The sequence below is a fragment of the Thamnophis elegans genome, chromosome Z (assembly GCF_009769535.1).
Source record: "Thamnophis elegans isolate rThaEle1 chromosome Z, rThaEle1.pri, whole genome shotgun sequence".
Lineage (NCBI taxonomy): Eukaryota > Metazoa > Chordata > Lepidosauria > Squamata > Colubridae > Thamnophis > Thamnophis elegans.
This window is the reverse complement of record NC_045558.1, coordinates 81,777,045-81,793,663: the sequence shown is the minus strand read 5'-3', so window position 1 is coordinate 81,793,663 and position 16,619 is coordinate 81,777,045.

Here is a 16,619-nt window from a genome sequence, read left to right as displayed (position 1 = left end):
CATGGTCACTTTCTCCTAAGGCTTCATCTATAATCTCATTTTTGTTGGTGAGAATAAAATCCAATATAGCTGACTGTCTAATTCCCTTTCTACAGTTTGGGAGACAAGGTGGTCTGCTAGGTTTGTCAGAAACTTGTTTGATCTTCCACTAATTGCAGTGTTTGTCTCAAATTGATGTAAGGGTAATTAAACTCCCCCATTACTATTATGGTGTGCTTTCTACACAAAGCAACTAATTAGCAAATAGTTCATCTATTTTGTGTTTGTTGAGTAATCTGCAGTATACACCTATGATAATTTCATTCCTTTTTCCTAATCCCCTGCAAAAATCTATATCAACTAATTAATAACATGCTTAGTGATAGGTCCTTTCAGATAATAATGGGGAACAACATAAATAAGGTTAGAAGATTAAACAGTGGCCTCCCACAAGGCTCTGTAATGGCAAATACACTATTCAATTTATACATATCAGATATGCCAGGAACAAGGGGAAACAAATTTGGATATGCTGATGATTTGGCCAAAACATTACAAGAAAAACACATTGAACTGGCTGGTAGCTTCCTGGCCAAAGATCTTAAAATCTTGGAAAACATTTTCACTGATTGGATGCTCACTCCTAGTATGAGTGAAACAGAATTACATGCTTCCACTTTAACAACAAACTAGCACATGAAGCCCTAAAAGTCTACTTAAGTAAAAACTTACTCCCTTATGATCCCCCTCCAAAATACCTTCGAGTAACATTGGACAAGACTCTCTCTTACAAGAAACACCTAAAATATACAGCAGCAAAAATCAATATTAGGAATAACATACTCCACTCCATACTTATATGGAACTAATGGAAAACTTCAACTGCCAACCTCAGATCATCAGTGCTAGGGGTAGTCTACTCCACAGCAGAATACTGTACCCCTGTATGGTTTAACAGTTGCCATACTAATAAATTAAACACTAGACTCAACAACAGCATGAGTATTATAAATCTTGAGTATTTGAGTATTTGAAAAATTATTTATAGGCCGCCCTTTTCCCTGGGGGGACTCAGGGTGGCTTACAACTCAAAGGGAGGGGGATACAGACAATAACACATAAGGACAATACATAATTAAAAATAGAACACAACATTCATACCATTCGGGTGGGGGTGAGTTACATTCTTTAACCCCAGGCCTGACGGGAATCACTCCTATTGGTTTTAAAACATCTGCTTATTTGCTAGCTTCCTATTCTGAGCCATTTTTTTAGCACCATCAGCTTTATGAAGGCAAAATGCACTACTTATAGAATACAGAAAAATTATGAACTCACTTCTACTGCTGCATATAGACTTTCCTCATTTATCAGCAGGAAGACTCAAATCCAGGAAGCCCCCACTGACACTTGTACAACATCTATCCCACAACTTTAGCACTGATTTCTAATTGAAAGCCAAATAAGTCACTGAATGTCCAATTATAGGAAAACATATAAATGACCACCACAAAAAATATGCCAGGCTTTGAACAACAATGTCAGCAATGAACAAATCTAAATGGAATTTGCATCTTACATAGCACCTGCCAGGACTCTCTGTCATAAATGAGGCTTAGTATCCTCCCCTCTGCTTGTTTGCAAGGTCCCATGTCAAGCTGTACATCACATCATGACCAGCTGTAAGCTGAGGACATATACTGATCTATTGTCTGATTTTTTAAAATATAAACGATTCTGGGTTTCAATGGTTAGATGACATAGATCCATGATGGCGAACCTATGGCACATGTACCACAAGTGGCATGCAGTGCCCTCTTTGTGGGCACACAAGCCATCACCCCAGTTCATCTCTGCCATGCATGCATGCACACATCCCGCCAGCCAGCTGGTCTTCAGGTCTCTGCCATGCATGCGTGAGGGTGGGGCACGTGGGGGGGCTACATGTGCATCAGGTGGAAGGGGTGCATGTATGTCAAGGGTTGCATACATGCACAGGGCTGAAGCATAGTTTAGTTTAGTTTTTAGTTTTCCTTTATTTGTATGCCGCCCTTTTCCCTGGGGGGACTCAGGGCGGCTCACAATTCAGAAGGGTGGGGGGGCAAGACAAACAGTATTCCAAACATGGAGACAATACAACATATTAAAAGAAAGCACAACAGTCACACAATTCGGGTGGGGTTAAAATCTTAACCCCAGGCCAGCCGGGACAGCCAGATCTTTAAAGCGGCGTGGAAGGATTGGAGGGTGGTGAGGGTCCGAATCTCCACGGGGAGTTCGTTCCAGAGGGTCGGAGCAGCCACCGAGAAGGCCCTCCTCCGGGTAGTTGCCAGTCTGCACTGGCTGGAAGATGGAATTCGGAGGAGGCCTAATCGATGCGATCGGATCGGTCTAGTGGAGGTAATTGGCAGTAGGCGGTCTCTCAAGTACCCAGGCCCACTACCATGGAGAGATTTATAGGTGATAAGTAGCACCTTGAAGCGCACCCGGAGATCGACAGGCAGCCAGTGCAGCTCACGGAGGATAGGTGTTACGTGGGTGAAGCGAGGTGCACCCACAATCGCTCGCGCAGCCGCATTCTGGACTAGCTGAAGTCGCCGAATGCTCTTCAAGGGCAGCCCCATGTAGAGCACATTGCAATATTCCAGCCTAGAGGTCACAAGGGCACGAGTGACTGTTGTGAGGGCTTCCCGGCTCAGGTAGGGACGCAACTGGTGTACCAGGCGAACCTGGGCAAATGCCCCCCTGGTCACAGCCGACAAATGATGTTCGAAGGTCAGCTGTGGGTCCAGGAGGACTCCCAAGTTGCGAACCCTGTCTGAGGGGCGTATAATTTGACCCCCCAGCCTGAGTGATGGAATGTTTGGCCAATTCGCGGGAGGGAAACACAGCAGCCACTCGGTCTTTTCTGGATTGAGCACAAGCTTGTTGACCCCCATCCAGTCTTTAACATCCTCCAGACCCTGGCTCATCACATCCATCGCTTCGTTGAGTTGGCACGGGGCGGACAGATACAGCTGGGTATCGTCCGCATATTGGTGGTATTTTATCCCGTGCCGGCGAATGATCTCACCCAGCGGTTTCATGTAGATGTTGAAAAGAAGGGGGGACAGGACCGAACCCTGTGGCACCCCATACGTTAGGGGCCTAGGGGTCGATCTCTGCTCCCCCACTAACACCGACTGTGACCTGTCCGAGAGGTAAGAGGAGAACCACTGTAAAAACAGCGCCTCCCACCCCCACCTCTCGCAGTCGTCGCAGAAGGATACCATGGTCGATGGTATCGAAAGCCGCTGAGAGGTCAAGGAGCACTAGGATGGAGGCGTGGCCTCCATCCCTGGCTCTCCAGAGATCATCGGTCAACGCGACCAAAGCGGTTTCTGTGCTGCAGCCAGGTCTGAAGCCTGACTGGAAAGGATCGAGATAACTGGCTTCCTCCAAGGACCGCTGGAGCTGAAAGGCCACCACCTTCTCAACAACCTTCCCCACAAAGGGGAGGTTGGAGACTGGACGATAGTTATTTAAAACAGCTGGGTCCAAGGATGGTTTCTTCAGGAGGGGTCTCACCACCGCCGCCTTTAAAGCGGGGGGAAAGACCCCCTCCTGTAGAGAGGCGGTAACAACAGCCTGGATCCAGCCTCGTGTCACCTCTCTGCTGTTGACAACCAGCCAGGAGGGGCATGGGTCCAGCACACATGTGGAGGCTCCTACAGCTCTCATGGCCTTGTCCACATCCTCAGGGGTAACAGCCTGAAACTCAACCCAGCGATGGCTTATCGGATCATACTTAAGTGCCTTGGCTGGTTCTGCAGGATTGGAGTCCAGGTCCGCCCGGAACCGAGCAACCTTGTCTGCAAGGAATTGGACGTACTCCTCAGTCCTGCCCTGCAGCGGATCGCCCGTGTCCCTCCTATTTAGGAGGGAACGGGTTATCCTAAACAGGGCAGCTGGGCGTGACTCAGCAGACGCAACCAGAGAGGCAATGTATGTTCTCTTAGCCGTCCTAATTGCTCGAATATACTCTCTGGTGCAGGTTGTTAAACATGCTCGGTTGGGTTCGGATTTGCTGGTCCTCCATAAGTGCTCTAGGCGTCTCCTTTGGCGTTTCCTCTCCCGGAGTTCCTCAGTAAACCAAGGTGCACTCCAGGGTCCACTGCCTCAGAGCGGCCGTAGAGGCATGATCCGGTTAAGAGACTTCAGCATATGGGGGCCTGTGTGCGCATGCACAGGGGCATGGGCATGAGGTGCATGCAAGTGTAGGAGTGGACACATGTGTGGGGGCAGGGCACATGCATAGGGGCTGCACGCACATTACATTTGTGGGGTTTGGGCGTGCATGCATATGCGCGTCCCATGCATGCACTTTGGGCACTTGGTCCAGAAAAGGTTAGCCATCACTGGCATAGATATTGATATTAGAGCATATATTTTCTTTTAACTTTTATGTTATTGGATTCTACTAAACTAATTTAAATGTTAACTTATATTGTAGTCCATGTATGATATGCCACCCATTGAATAAATAAATAAATATTTTTCCCTTTTATATTAACTCAAAAGTACTTGAGATGGTTTTCATCGTTGCATCTTTGCATTTCTGTAGAAGTGTAGATTTTCTTACACATAGGGCAATTCTATCTTCTCTTTTATTAGGTTTTTTTTTTCCTTCTGAACAGTTCAAATCCCTCTAGCTGTATATTCCATTCATGGGTTTCATCCAGGAATGAAATGCTCTGGAAACTGCTACTGTTTCACTTCGCTACTGATTCGCTTCATGCGTATGCATGCTAAATGCAGGCATTACCACACAGCGCTGAAAAAGGAGCCTTTTCTGAGTCTGCAAAGGTAAGTATAACAGCGAGGGGAGGAACAGCTGTGCCATGTGATTTAGATTCCTAAAAGCAGGATTTCCTGCTTTCTAGTGAATATCAATCGCTTGGCACAGCTGATCGTCGCACAGCTGATCGTCAGAACTATTGGTTCGCCTGAACCGGTAACATTTTTTTACTACCCATTCAGACGAACCGATAGCATTTTTTACTACCGGTTCAAGCAAACCGGTCCGAACCAGTAGCAATTCACGCCTGGTTTCATCTCATGAATGGAATAAAGTTTCAGTAATGACAACAATATCACATCTGCCCTTGTGTATTTGGATTTCATCTAAGGCTTTTTTTTGTTTTTACTAACTTCATGTTTGGTTTCTACTTCTTCTGCTTTGTTCCTGAGTTCCCCCATTTTTATCTTTTTATATTGATATTGATTTTATCAATAGGGTGAGATTCGAACTGCAATTTCGCAGTTCGAATCTCACCCTGCTCAAAATTGACTTAGCCTTCCATCCTTAGAGCCAAGGTGGCGCAGTGGTTAAATGCAGCACTGCAGGCTACTGCTAGATCAGCAGGTCAGCGGTTCAAATCTCACCGGCTCAGGGTTGACTCAGCCTTCCATCCTTCCGAGGTGGGTAAAATGAGGACCCAGATTGTTGGGGGCAATATGCTGACTCTCTGTAAACCGCTTAGAGAGGCCTGAAAGGCCTATGAAGCGGTATATAAGTCTACTGCTATTGCTATTGCTTCCAAGGCCGGTAAAATGAGGAGCCAGATTGTTGGAAGCAATATGCTGACTCAGTAAACCGCTTAGAGAGGGCTGTAAAGCACTTTGAAGTGGTATATAAGTCTAAGTGTTATTGCTATTGTAGTCCATGGTCTAAGAATCCAAAATTCTGTGGACAGCTCTATCTCCTGAGACAGTGTTTACTTCAAAAGTCCTGTGTTCCTTCATTGGGTGCCTATTTTTTGTTGGGAGTATAGAAGAAAACCCCACGTGGGCCCATGTTTCTTTGGCTTTCATGCCTAGCTACTTGTAGTCTCTTGATATTGTTCCCAGAGTCTATTGAGAATAAATCTATATCATTTGTCCTGACACAGAAGAGGAGAAACTGATAATAATCTCTAAGGTTTAATTACCTTAGTAAGCCTTTCAGTCATATCTTTAATAGTTGCTCCTGGGAAATAGCTAACTTCTATAGACTGAATGTCCTGTCTACAAATTGCTGGTTGAAGTTCCTTGAGCAGTGAATTTCCTATCACCAACCCACACCTTTTTTTCCTTAGGAAAGACTGGCCTCCTTTTTTTCCCTAATTGATACACTTCTCCAGTTGTCTATGTGCTTTCTTCCAAGGATAGGTTATGAAATTGATTGTTTAGCTCCAACTGAATTTTAATATTTATAGAAAATATAATAAAACCATATACAGTTTATAAATTATATATATAAAAAAGTTGATAATTTGAAAAACCAATAGAAATTTTTAAAATAAGAAAATTTAAAAATCTAATTCTTTTTTTATGAATTTTAAAAACTGTTTCTCTTTGACACATGACACTTTCTTTGTTAATGCTGTGGTCATGCTTATTTTAGCTTATCACATGGCTTCTTCCACATTACTGCTATACTCAGTTGTTGCTATTGCTATGTACATCTGCTTGCCCTCCGCTGCTGCCTGGTCGCCTGGGTTTGCCTGTCTGCCTTCCACCGCTACCTAGTTGCCTGGGTCTGCTGCTACTTGAATCTGCTGCTGCCCAACACCTGGGTCTGTCAGGTTGCCCTCAGCCTGCTTGCCTTCACCACTACCTGGTCACCTGGACCTGCCATTGCATGGGTCTGGCTGGGTGTGTTGCTGCCTGGTTGTGGCAGTGCCTGGTCACCTAAGTCTTCCAGATTGTGTTGCTGCCTGGATCTGTCACTGTCTGCTTCTGCCCTTACTCTGCCTGTTCAGTTGCTGTGCTTGTCCTCCAGTCACATGGGTTCTCACATGCTCTCTGGAGAACTGCTCTGCACCACCCTGGGAATTCTTGGGAGTATTCAACTCTCAGATTTTTCTGTGCTCTGCTGCACCTTCAGGTGCTTACCTCCAGCTGCTCATTTCCAATTGGGCTGCTCCAGCTGCTATCACTCCAGGCGCTCACCCCAACGTTTGGGTCGCTTTGTGCTACCCTTGCTCTGCCGCTGATTCAGATTCTTTCACTGTCCCACTCACTCTTCCAGATGTCAGATTCTCGCCGCTCATCTCTATCCTTTGTCCATGTTTGTGGGGCATTTGACTTCCCACCACTTGTCCCTCTCATTACTTGCCTTTTCCCCCAGTCTTCTCAATTTTCTCATTTTTCCTCTCCCTCTCCTTCTGCTTTCTCTTATTCTCTTCCATTCCTTCTATTCCTTCTTTACTTAGTTGGATATCCTTTTTTCCCTGTGATTCAGTTCTGCCTCCACTACTATCACCATCTTTGAAGGAACAGAACTCAATGATCATAGAATTTGATGGCTAGCAAGAATCAAGCTTAGAAGGAAAGAAAACATCTAGTCATTCTCTTGACCACTCACCTTCCCTGTAAAGATTGTTATTCAATCTTAACTTGCATGTAAGTAAAAAAAAGCTTTCATTTGGGCAATTACCAAAGCCCAAACTACTCGATGACATCCCAGGAGCTAGAGGAACTCAGAGCATTTGTGGACAAAAATCTGGCCAGGCGCTTCATCCAACCAGCCAAGTTGTGAATGGCCATCCTGTGTTATTCCAAGAGAAAAAAGATGACTCACTCAAATTATGTATGGACTGCCGGGGGGGGGGGGGGATCCAAGCAAATCCATGCAAATTCAATGCAATTTGCATGGATAATGTGTACTTACTTCCACTAATGAAGGATGTTGGGACACTTGGCAAAAGAGAACATTTTCACAAAACTGGACGTAAGGGAAGCCTACTACAGAGGGAGAATGGGAGATGAGTGGAAGACAGCATTTAATTGTTCACTAGACTGCTTCCAATTTCAGCTGCTCCCTTTCAGCCTACAAGAAGCCCTTGCGGTATTCATGCAATTAATAAATGAAGTGCTGCATGAGCATCTCTATAAAGATACTTAGATGATATTTTGATTTATACTGAAACTATGATAAAACATGTAGTTAGTACAAGCAGTGCTCGAGAAACTCCAAAAGGCCCAGCTATACACCAAACTATCCAAGTGCAATTTCCACAAAACTAAATTGGATTATTTGAGATATTGGATCTCCCAGGACGGCATAGAAATGGACCCAGAAAAGTACGCACAGACCTGGAGTCACCAGCTCCCTGCAAAAGGAAGGAATTGCTACGCTTCCTTGGATTTGCGAATTTCTATAGGCAATTCAACCCTGGTTTTACCCAGATTGCATTGCTGATTATGAACATATTTAAAAAAGGGAGCTCCAAGCCCACTTCCTAAGTGCACCATGGAGTACTAAGCTGCTTTGAAAAAGCTAAAACACTTAATTGCAGCAGAGCCAATGTTAAAACTCCCCAACCTGGATAAATCTTTCATAATTCAGGTTGATGCCAATCAGGGGTGGGTTTTGGCAGGCACTACTGACAGTTCGCTCATGGGCACGGTGTGAGTGGCACGGGCTTGATGCATGCTGTGTGCACATGCACAGTGCAATAAAAAGTGTTCTGTATGTGCAGAAGCGAAAAACAAGATGGTGGCACCTATGGCACTGGCCAGAGAACCAGTTTGGAGGTGTAGGTCTGTGTCACTGCCAGTTCTAGTGACCTAGGCCACCAAACCACTACTGGTTTGGCGAACCGGTAAGAACCCACAACTGATGCCAGTGATGACAGTGAGGTAGGTATTCCTACAGAAGAACTGAGGAGGACATTCAACTACACCTCAAAGAAGCTATCCAAGGCAGAGAGACATTAGGCAATATTAGAGAAGGAGGCATTCATAGTTCAGTGGGTGCTCCTCACCTGGAGGCAATTCCTTGAAAGCAGCAAAATCCCTTTCAAGGTATGGACTGATCATAAGAACCTAGAAACACTGAAACACCCAGGAAGCTATCTCCCAAACAAGTCCGCTGGACTCAATATTTCAACCAATTTCATGCTTTGCTACCTGCCCAGAGGAAATAACTTCTGGCAGACGCCCTATCCAGAATGCCCCAGTACAACTTTGCAAAGGAAGAAGCAGTCACCTCCATTATTCTATCCAAACAAATAGTGGCCCCAGTTCTCACCCAGCATCAAAAAGCCCCAAAAGAGAAAATGGCAGATGATTTAACCCAGGTGCTAAAAACTGACTTAGCAAATATGACTGGTTCCAACAACACAAGGAGGACCTGTCCTCCTGAGATGGATGGGGAGCTGATTCTTCAGCAAAGTCATGACACCAAAACTTTAGGGCATTGTGGGCTTTGTGAAGATGCTCTATCTGATGAAGTGGCAATTCTGGTGGCCACCATGAAAAAGGACATTGAACATTATGTGCCAGGTGCCCAGTGTGTATCTCAGCGAAAAGGCACCTGGAGAAAACCCCAAGTCTGTTGAAACCTGTAGCCGATCTGAATGCCCCTTGGAAGATTTCTATGGACTTTATTGTAGAGTTACCCAATAATGCTGGAAATACGGGGATTTGAGTGGTTATGGACATTTTTTTCTAAGCAAAATTGTTCCAAAATTACATTGGTTTGAACCCTGGTGAAGCTTTATCATTCAACACATCTACCATCTGCATGGAACACCTGAGTGCATTTTCTCAGACAATGACATCCAATTTCTATTTTTGGAAGGAGTTTCTGAAAGTTTTAGTACTGCTAAGGGGTTAAACTCATCCCACTACCCTCAGACCAATGGAGGCTGTCAGAAGACTAATAGCATGTTGGAGCAGTACTCCATTGTTTCATTAATTACCAGCAACACAATTGGGCCTAACTCCTGCCCTTTGCCAAAGTTGTCTACAGTAATTCAGTACATAGTAGTACTGGTTTCCCCACTTTCCAGGTGGCCACAGGCCTGGACTCTGTCCCTATGCTAGAATTGCCCCAGCACAGCTCTGCACATGTTATTAGTTGAATGACATAAACCCTGCAGAATATTTGGACTGTGGACTGCAAAGCTCTAGATAAAATGAGGGAAATATAAAAAACAAGCTGACAAGAAGAGGACACCTCAGAAGGAGTTTAGAATAGGAGATAAAGTTTACCTCTCCAGTAGATTCCTGCAGTCATGATAACCCTGTACAAAATTAGGTCCAAAATAGTTAGGGGCTTTTCCCATCACCAAGGTCATAAACCCAATGACGGTTGAGTTAAAACTGCCAAAAATGCTGTGTCTATCCTGTTTCACTGTGGTCTATTGAAGCCCATCTCTGGTTCACCTTTGCAGCCCAACTCAAAACCAACTCCTCCCCTAATTATGATAGAAAGGGAACAACAGATTGAGATTAAAGAAATCTTAAGAGTCTAGAATCCATAAGGGGAGATTGCAGTACCTTATTCTGTAGAAAGATTTCCCTCCCTCAGAAGTTGAGTGGGTTTAGGCTAGCCATGTTCACACACACACACACCCCGTTTAACCTGCCAGTTTCATGTCAAATAAATCAATAAGCCTAAATGAAATCTGGTAATCTACATTGTAGGTACTACATCTTCTATTTTTTTCTTTTATAGGCATAGCCTTTTTTCTGGATGGCAGCATGTCATAGCTGTCATTCTGCTGTTAAGGGGGTTGGATTCGAAGCAGAGCCAGCCCTGATTGTGAGAAGCACAAGGTCAGCAAAAAGAATATGGAGATGGGAGAGGTATGAATGTAGAGAAACACAAATATTTTTCATGTCCTTATTTGGCTCATTTCCTTTTGCCCTTGATTTCTAATCTTTAACTTCGATCAGTACTGTTTCTGTGGCTGCAACACTAGAAATGTAACTTTCTTATGAGGAAAATGTGTAGGTTTGAGATTTAAAAGAGCCAATGGACATCACTCTTCACATCCTAGGATGCTGACATTTTCCCCATTGTCTTTTGCCCACTAAATTCAATGTCTAATAAATGGGAAAAATCAGCAGGAAAATCTAAAATAGTAAATAACCCATCATTATATTTAGCATTAATTTGAATAATGTAAATTATTGACCCATCAGATCATTTCTAAATCCTGAACAAAGTATGTGTCTCTTCTTTGGGTGTGGACTGGAGCAACTGCCTCCAAATGTTATGTATGCTTTAATTACTTCTAAATATCAGCAACTTGTACATAGAAATGGAATGCTAAAAATTTATTTAGACATCAACCCTTTAAAGTGCGAAGGCTAGGAAAAGAAATTACAGGTGTTCTAATTGATTCTGTGTGGAGTGATGAAAATCAAACATGTGTATCATTGAACAGTCCCTTTAAGCTATATTATAGAGGGATTATAGCCAAACAACACATTACACCACTTTGAGAGTATGTAGTAGGTATCTCCTACAAAATGACTGTTATGATAAACAAGGGATGGCTAATATATCTAATGGAAAATCATGTGGTTAAAGGCCTCTTGGTGAAATTGAATCTGATCAGATGACATTATCTGGGTGGAGACCATAGCATATCCACAGCACTAAGTAGCCCATCGTTGTTAAGCTTCACGTCTCCAAAGGGTTCTTATTGTGAATTTACAACTGGAGAGGAAAAACTGCCTATTAGTGTTCTGATAGTCCATGCCAAACATGAACACATCACCTGAACGGGTGTGACTCTTTGATCATCCAACTAAAAATGAAAAGCTGCCTTACACAAAGCACCAACCAAGTTCTATCTTCATCAACCCAAAACTACAAATACAAAATGAGGTTTTATTAGAATGTCTTTTGATAAGAACATCATTTGCATCTCATCCTTTGTGATGGAAAAGCAGTGGAAAACCAAAAAATGTAAAGAAAAACTGCCAATGTTGAGTCAGGGAATAGGAAGTGGAACTCATCATATTTCATATAACCTCATAGTTTATGATAAGTAATGGATGAGAGCATAGATGGTCGCCTGCAGAACCAATACCTCTGTTTTCAAATGGGCACCAAAATCAGCCACTTGCATTGCTTTATTGGGTAAAACTAAAAAGTACATTGAAATAATTTTTGAGCACCTTCAGATATAATCACCCTATATTAAGATAGGATAAGTTTTAGATAAGAAAGTGATCCCTCAATTTGGGAGAGACCCACTAACTCTGAAAAATAGCTTTTTCACACAACCACATACAACATGAATCACAAGTACTTAGGCGAAGCAAAAGTTATTTATTAAGGGAAGGATCAAGTCATTATGTAGGATACAGAAACAAATGATACATTGATATATTTGGGATGCATTAAAAACAAACGAAGACATTGACTGATCTTTCTCAATTGAGTTTCTTACTTAAACTTGTAAGTTTATTCAGACTTCCAGAATTCCCCAGTATTCAGTTTCTGAAGAGGCTAGTTTTGCATTTTAAAAATTAAACAATGACATTTTCTAAAGACAAAGCATGGTTACCCTAAATTTCAAAAGGAGGCATGGATACCATACCAAATCCAATCAGAATAGAACCAGAAGGTACCTAAGAGGTCTTCTAATCCAATCCCCTGCTCAAACAGGAGACCCTATTAAATTTGAGACTAGTGGCTGTCCAGTCTCTTAAAAACCTTGTGATGGAGCACCAAGAGTTTCTGAAGGCAAGCTGTTCTAATGGTTAATTGTTCCCATTGTTAGGAAGTTTCTCCTTAATGCCAAGTTCCTTTTCTCCTTGAGTAGTTTCTATCCATCGTTTCTTGTTTTGCCTTCTGGTGCTTTGAAAAATAAGTTGACCCCGTCTTTGTTGCATTCCCTCAAATACTGGAATACTGCTATAATTTATAATGAGGCTATCAGGCGACCCCTAGTCCTTTACACTGGCCATACCAAATTCCTTCATTCTTTTTGTTTTTGTTCCAATGCCTTTAATCATCTTATTTACTCTTCTTTGCACTTTTTCCCCCAAATCTCAACATTTTTTTTCTAATGTGATAACCAAATCTGGATGCAGTATTCCAGGTGTGATCTAAGGATTCATAATACTAATACTTACCATACTAATATGGTACTAATATTTCACATGATTTTGATCCTATGCTTTTGTTTATACAACCAAGGATTGCATTAGCTTTTTTGGCTGCTGCCACACACTACTGGCTCATGTTTAAGTGATTGTCCACTAGGACTCCAAGGTCCCTCTCAGTTACTGTTTTAGGCCAGGTTTCATCTAATCTGTATTTGTACCTTTGCTTTTTCCTGCCTAGGTGTAAAACCTTGCTTTTCTCCACATTAAATTTCATGTTGTTGGATAGGGTCCATTGTTCAAATCTGTCAAGATCTTTTTGGATCCTGAGCTTGTCTTCTCAGGTATTGGTCCTGCTAGCTTAATGTCATCAGTAAATTTGATGAGTTCTACTTCTATTTCCTCATCCAAGTCATTTATGAAGATATTGGAAGAGTACTGGGCCTAAACAGAACGTTATGGTACCCACACCACTTACTTCCCTCCATATAGATGTAGTACCATTAAGAACTACTCATCAAGTATGGTTTGTTAGCCAGTTAGAAATTTAACTGGTGGTGATGCTGTCTATCCCACATTTTTCTAGTTTACCAAGTAGTAGATTGTAGTCTAGTTTGTTGAATGTCTTACTGAAGTCTTAATATACTATGTCCACAGCATTTTGCTGGTCTACTAATTTAGTCACTTTGTCAAAGAATGAAATAAGATTGGTTGGGCACGATTTGTTTTTAACAAACCCATGCTGGCTACTAATTATAACTTCATTTGTTTTTAGAAGTTCACTGATCTGCTTTTTGATTATTTTTTCCAGCATCTCCTCAGGTATCATATTAGGCTGATTGGTCTGAGGTTTCTTGGATCTGTTCCCCCCCCTCCCCCGTTTTTTTTGAAGACAGGAACCATATCAGTTTTTTTCCAATCATCTAGCAGTTCCCCAGTGCTCCAGGATTTTTAAAAGACATGATGTAATGGTTCTGAGATAACATTTGCCTTAAGAATTCTGGAAATCAGGATTACATTTTTCAAGATCAGACGGGTGTTTTCTTATCCTTTTTTTTTTTTTTTTTTTTTTTTTTTGCTTATTTCAATTTTCATTTCTAGTGTCTTTGCAGCAGTTGTTTTGGGTAGGTTGGGCCATAGTTTTTTCACAAAGACTGATGCAAAGAATAAGTTAAGGAGCTCTGCTTTCTCTCTACTGCCTGTTACCTTGTCCTCTTGTCTTTAATGGGTTGACTGTTTCCATGACTTTTTTCTTGTTATTTATATACTGAAAGAAATTTCATTACCTTTGACTTTTGTTACAAGTCTTTGTTCATTCTGAGCCTTTGCTTTCCTGACTTCATCTTTGCAGATCCAGGCTATCTGCTGATATAGTTGTATGTCCCTCTTTCCATTTTTTGTACATCACGCATTTTTCGGAGTATAAGACGCACTCCCCCCCCCCCAAAAGAGGATGAAAATTTGGGTGCATCTTATACACTGAATGTATCCCTGCCCACCTGCCGGTCCCAACTCTTTGGCCTCTTCCTCCCGGTAATTTACCTCCTTGTAGCAAATGGGAAAATGGGGCTTGCGGAGGCGGCAATAGGCTGTGACAATCCCTGCAGCCAGAAACAGCTGATTATTGGGAGGCCTGTGCTGAAACTGAAATTGAAAGTAAAACGGGCTGTTTGCTGTAAGGAGGCAAATTGTTTGGAGGTAGAGGCAGATTTTTTTCTTATGCTAATCAAGCTAAATTGAAACAGGCTGCTGCTTAATGCAAGGAGTTAAGTCAATAACTATAAATGCCTAGAGAGTGTTCAAATTATTAGACTTATTTTTAAACACTGCTTTATTATTGTTCTAAACAAAGTAAAGCTTTTTAAAATAAATGCTTGATCTGAGGAGGCCTAATGTTATTGTATCTTCTTTTAAACAGCAGAGAATAAGATATACTTCCAAAAAGTGATATCAATTTTAATAGCATCTGTACAAGTATAGTCAGAAATGTAACAACAGAGATAGTGTATATTGTCTGTACTGTTTGCTATAAGGAGGCAAATTGCTGGGAGGCAGAGGCAGACACCCCCCACACACACCCTTGTTTTCCTTCCCAAAAGCTAGGTGTGTCTTATATTTTGAACTATATTTTAAACTCCAAAAAATACAGTATCCTTTTTGTCTTTCAGTTTATCAGAGAGATCTTTGTGCAACCATGCTGGTTTTTCACTGGTATTTTGTTGAACTGGGTTTTTATGATCATACTTTTCAGAATTTCTCATGTTTCTTGTTTTCTGCTTTAGAATTTTTATCCATGGAATTTTTCTTAGGGTCTTTGAATTTGTCAAAATCTCCCTCCGAGTTTGTTAAAAATAAAAAAAATGCCATATTTATTTATTAAGGAGCTAATAATGAAGCCTAGAATTCCAGGTACAATGCCACTAGGGGGGCCAGAAGCAATAGATCTATTTCAATGCTAAAACCTATGTCAGGCCTTGATTTTTGCCAGGATAAGTTAATCTCTTTGGATCATTACAGATTTGCCATACGTGTTTGGGCTGATAGAAATCCTTTTGGCTGCACATGATGTAGAATATCTCATTTCTGTACCTTATCATCATCAGTTAAATGGAGACAGTAATTAAGTGATGGATAAAGACTGGGGAGAGCTAGGTACCAATCTACCTGTCAACTGTCCAGTTGGTGAATCCAGAAAAAGAAACTCCTGAGACATTATTTTGGCAAAAATATAAAGCTTATTGAATAAATCAATATTGGCACAGAATAAGTGAAATCAGCTCTGGCTTCCTGCGCAAAAGCACACCTAGTTCATTCCCCTTTTCCCCATGGGGCACCCACAGTCCATTATATCCATTAATCAATTCTGTTCATTTTCTTATAAGAACCAGCGGTCACTCTGTGTCATCTACTTGGGGAGGGGGGGGGGAAGCAATGTCTCATGGGAACCGAGGATGCTTGGATGCCATTCCCCACACCCTTGCATTCCAATCCATCCACCCCTATTCTTTCACAAGCTGTGAGCAAAGTGGAAAATAGGTGATATTTTGAGTTAGTCTTGATATCACCCTCAGTCATGAAAACTCAGTGGATGACTTTGTGTTAATCTCTCAGTTCAATCTACCTCAGAGTAGTGATGATTTCTTGCCACTTTTGATCTGTATTACCCAGAAATTCTAGATAAATAACATTTGAAATTCATAATAATATAATTCTTAGAAATGTTTAAATTATCTCTTTTATTACCATACATGCTGTACATCTACAGGGTTCAGATTTTGGTAATGTGAAGAATAACATGGCTATCATCCCAATAGTTTATCTGTCAAAATTGTTCTAGAATAAGGGCTGCTTTTTATTTACAATGTCCCTTTTATCCATTCTTTTTGATATAACAATTTGTAGTGTTGTTCATTCAAGGTACTCTCTTCAGTTGTTTGCTGGTGAGAAACCTGTAATCACTATTTTTAAAAATCCTTATACAGGTATTCCTTGACTTACAGCAGTTCATTTAGTGACTGCTCAAAGTTACAATGGCACTATCAAATCTGCTATCTTCAGTTTAGCACTTTGTTGGCAACCTGTCATAAATTATAAGGACATTGGGGGGGGGGACGGAGGGGGGGGGAGAAGGAAGTAGGCAATTAGCATGTTGTAGAGGGTAGAGATGAGCCAAGGGGAAGGAGGAGTGACAGGCTTGATAGAAGCTAGAGGTGTGAGAACTGGCCTATTCCAGTCTTCAAGTTGTAGAGCTGGAGTTGACAATTTTT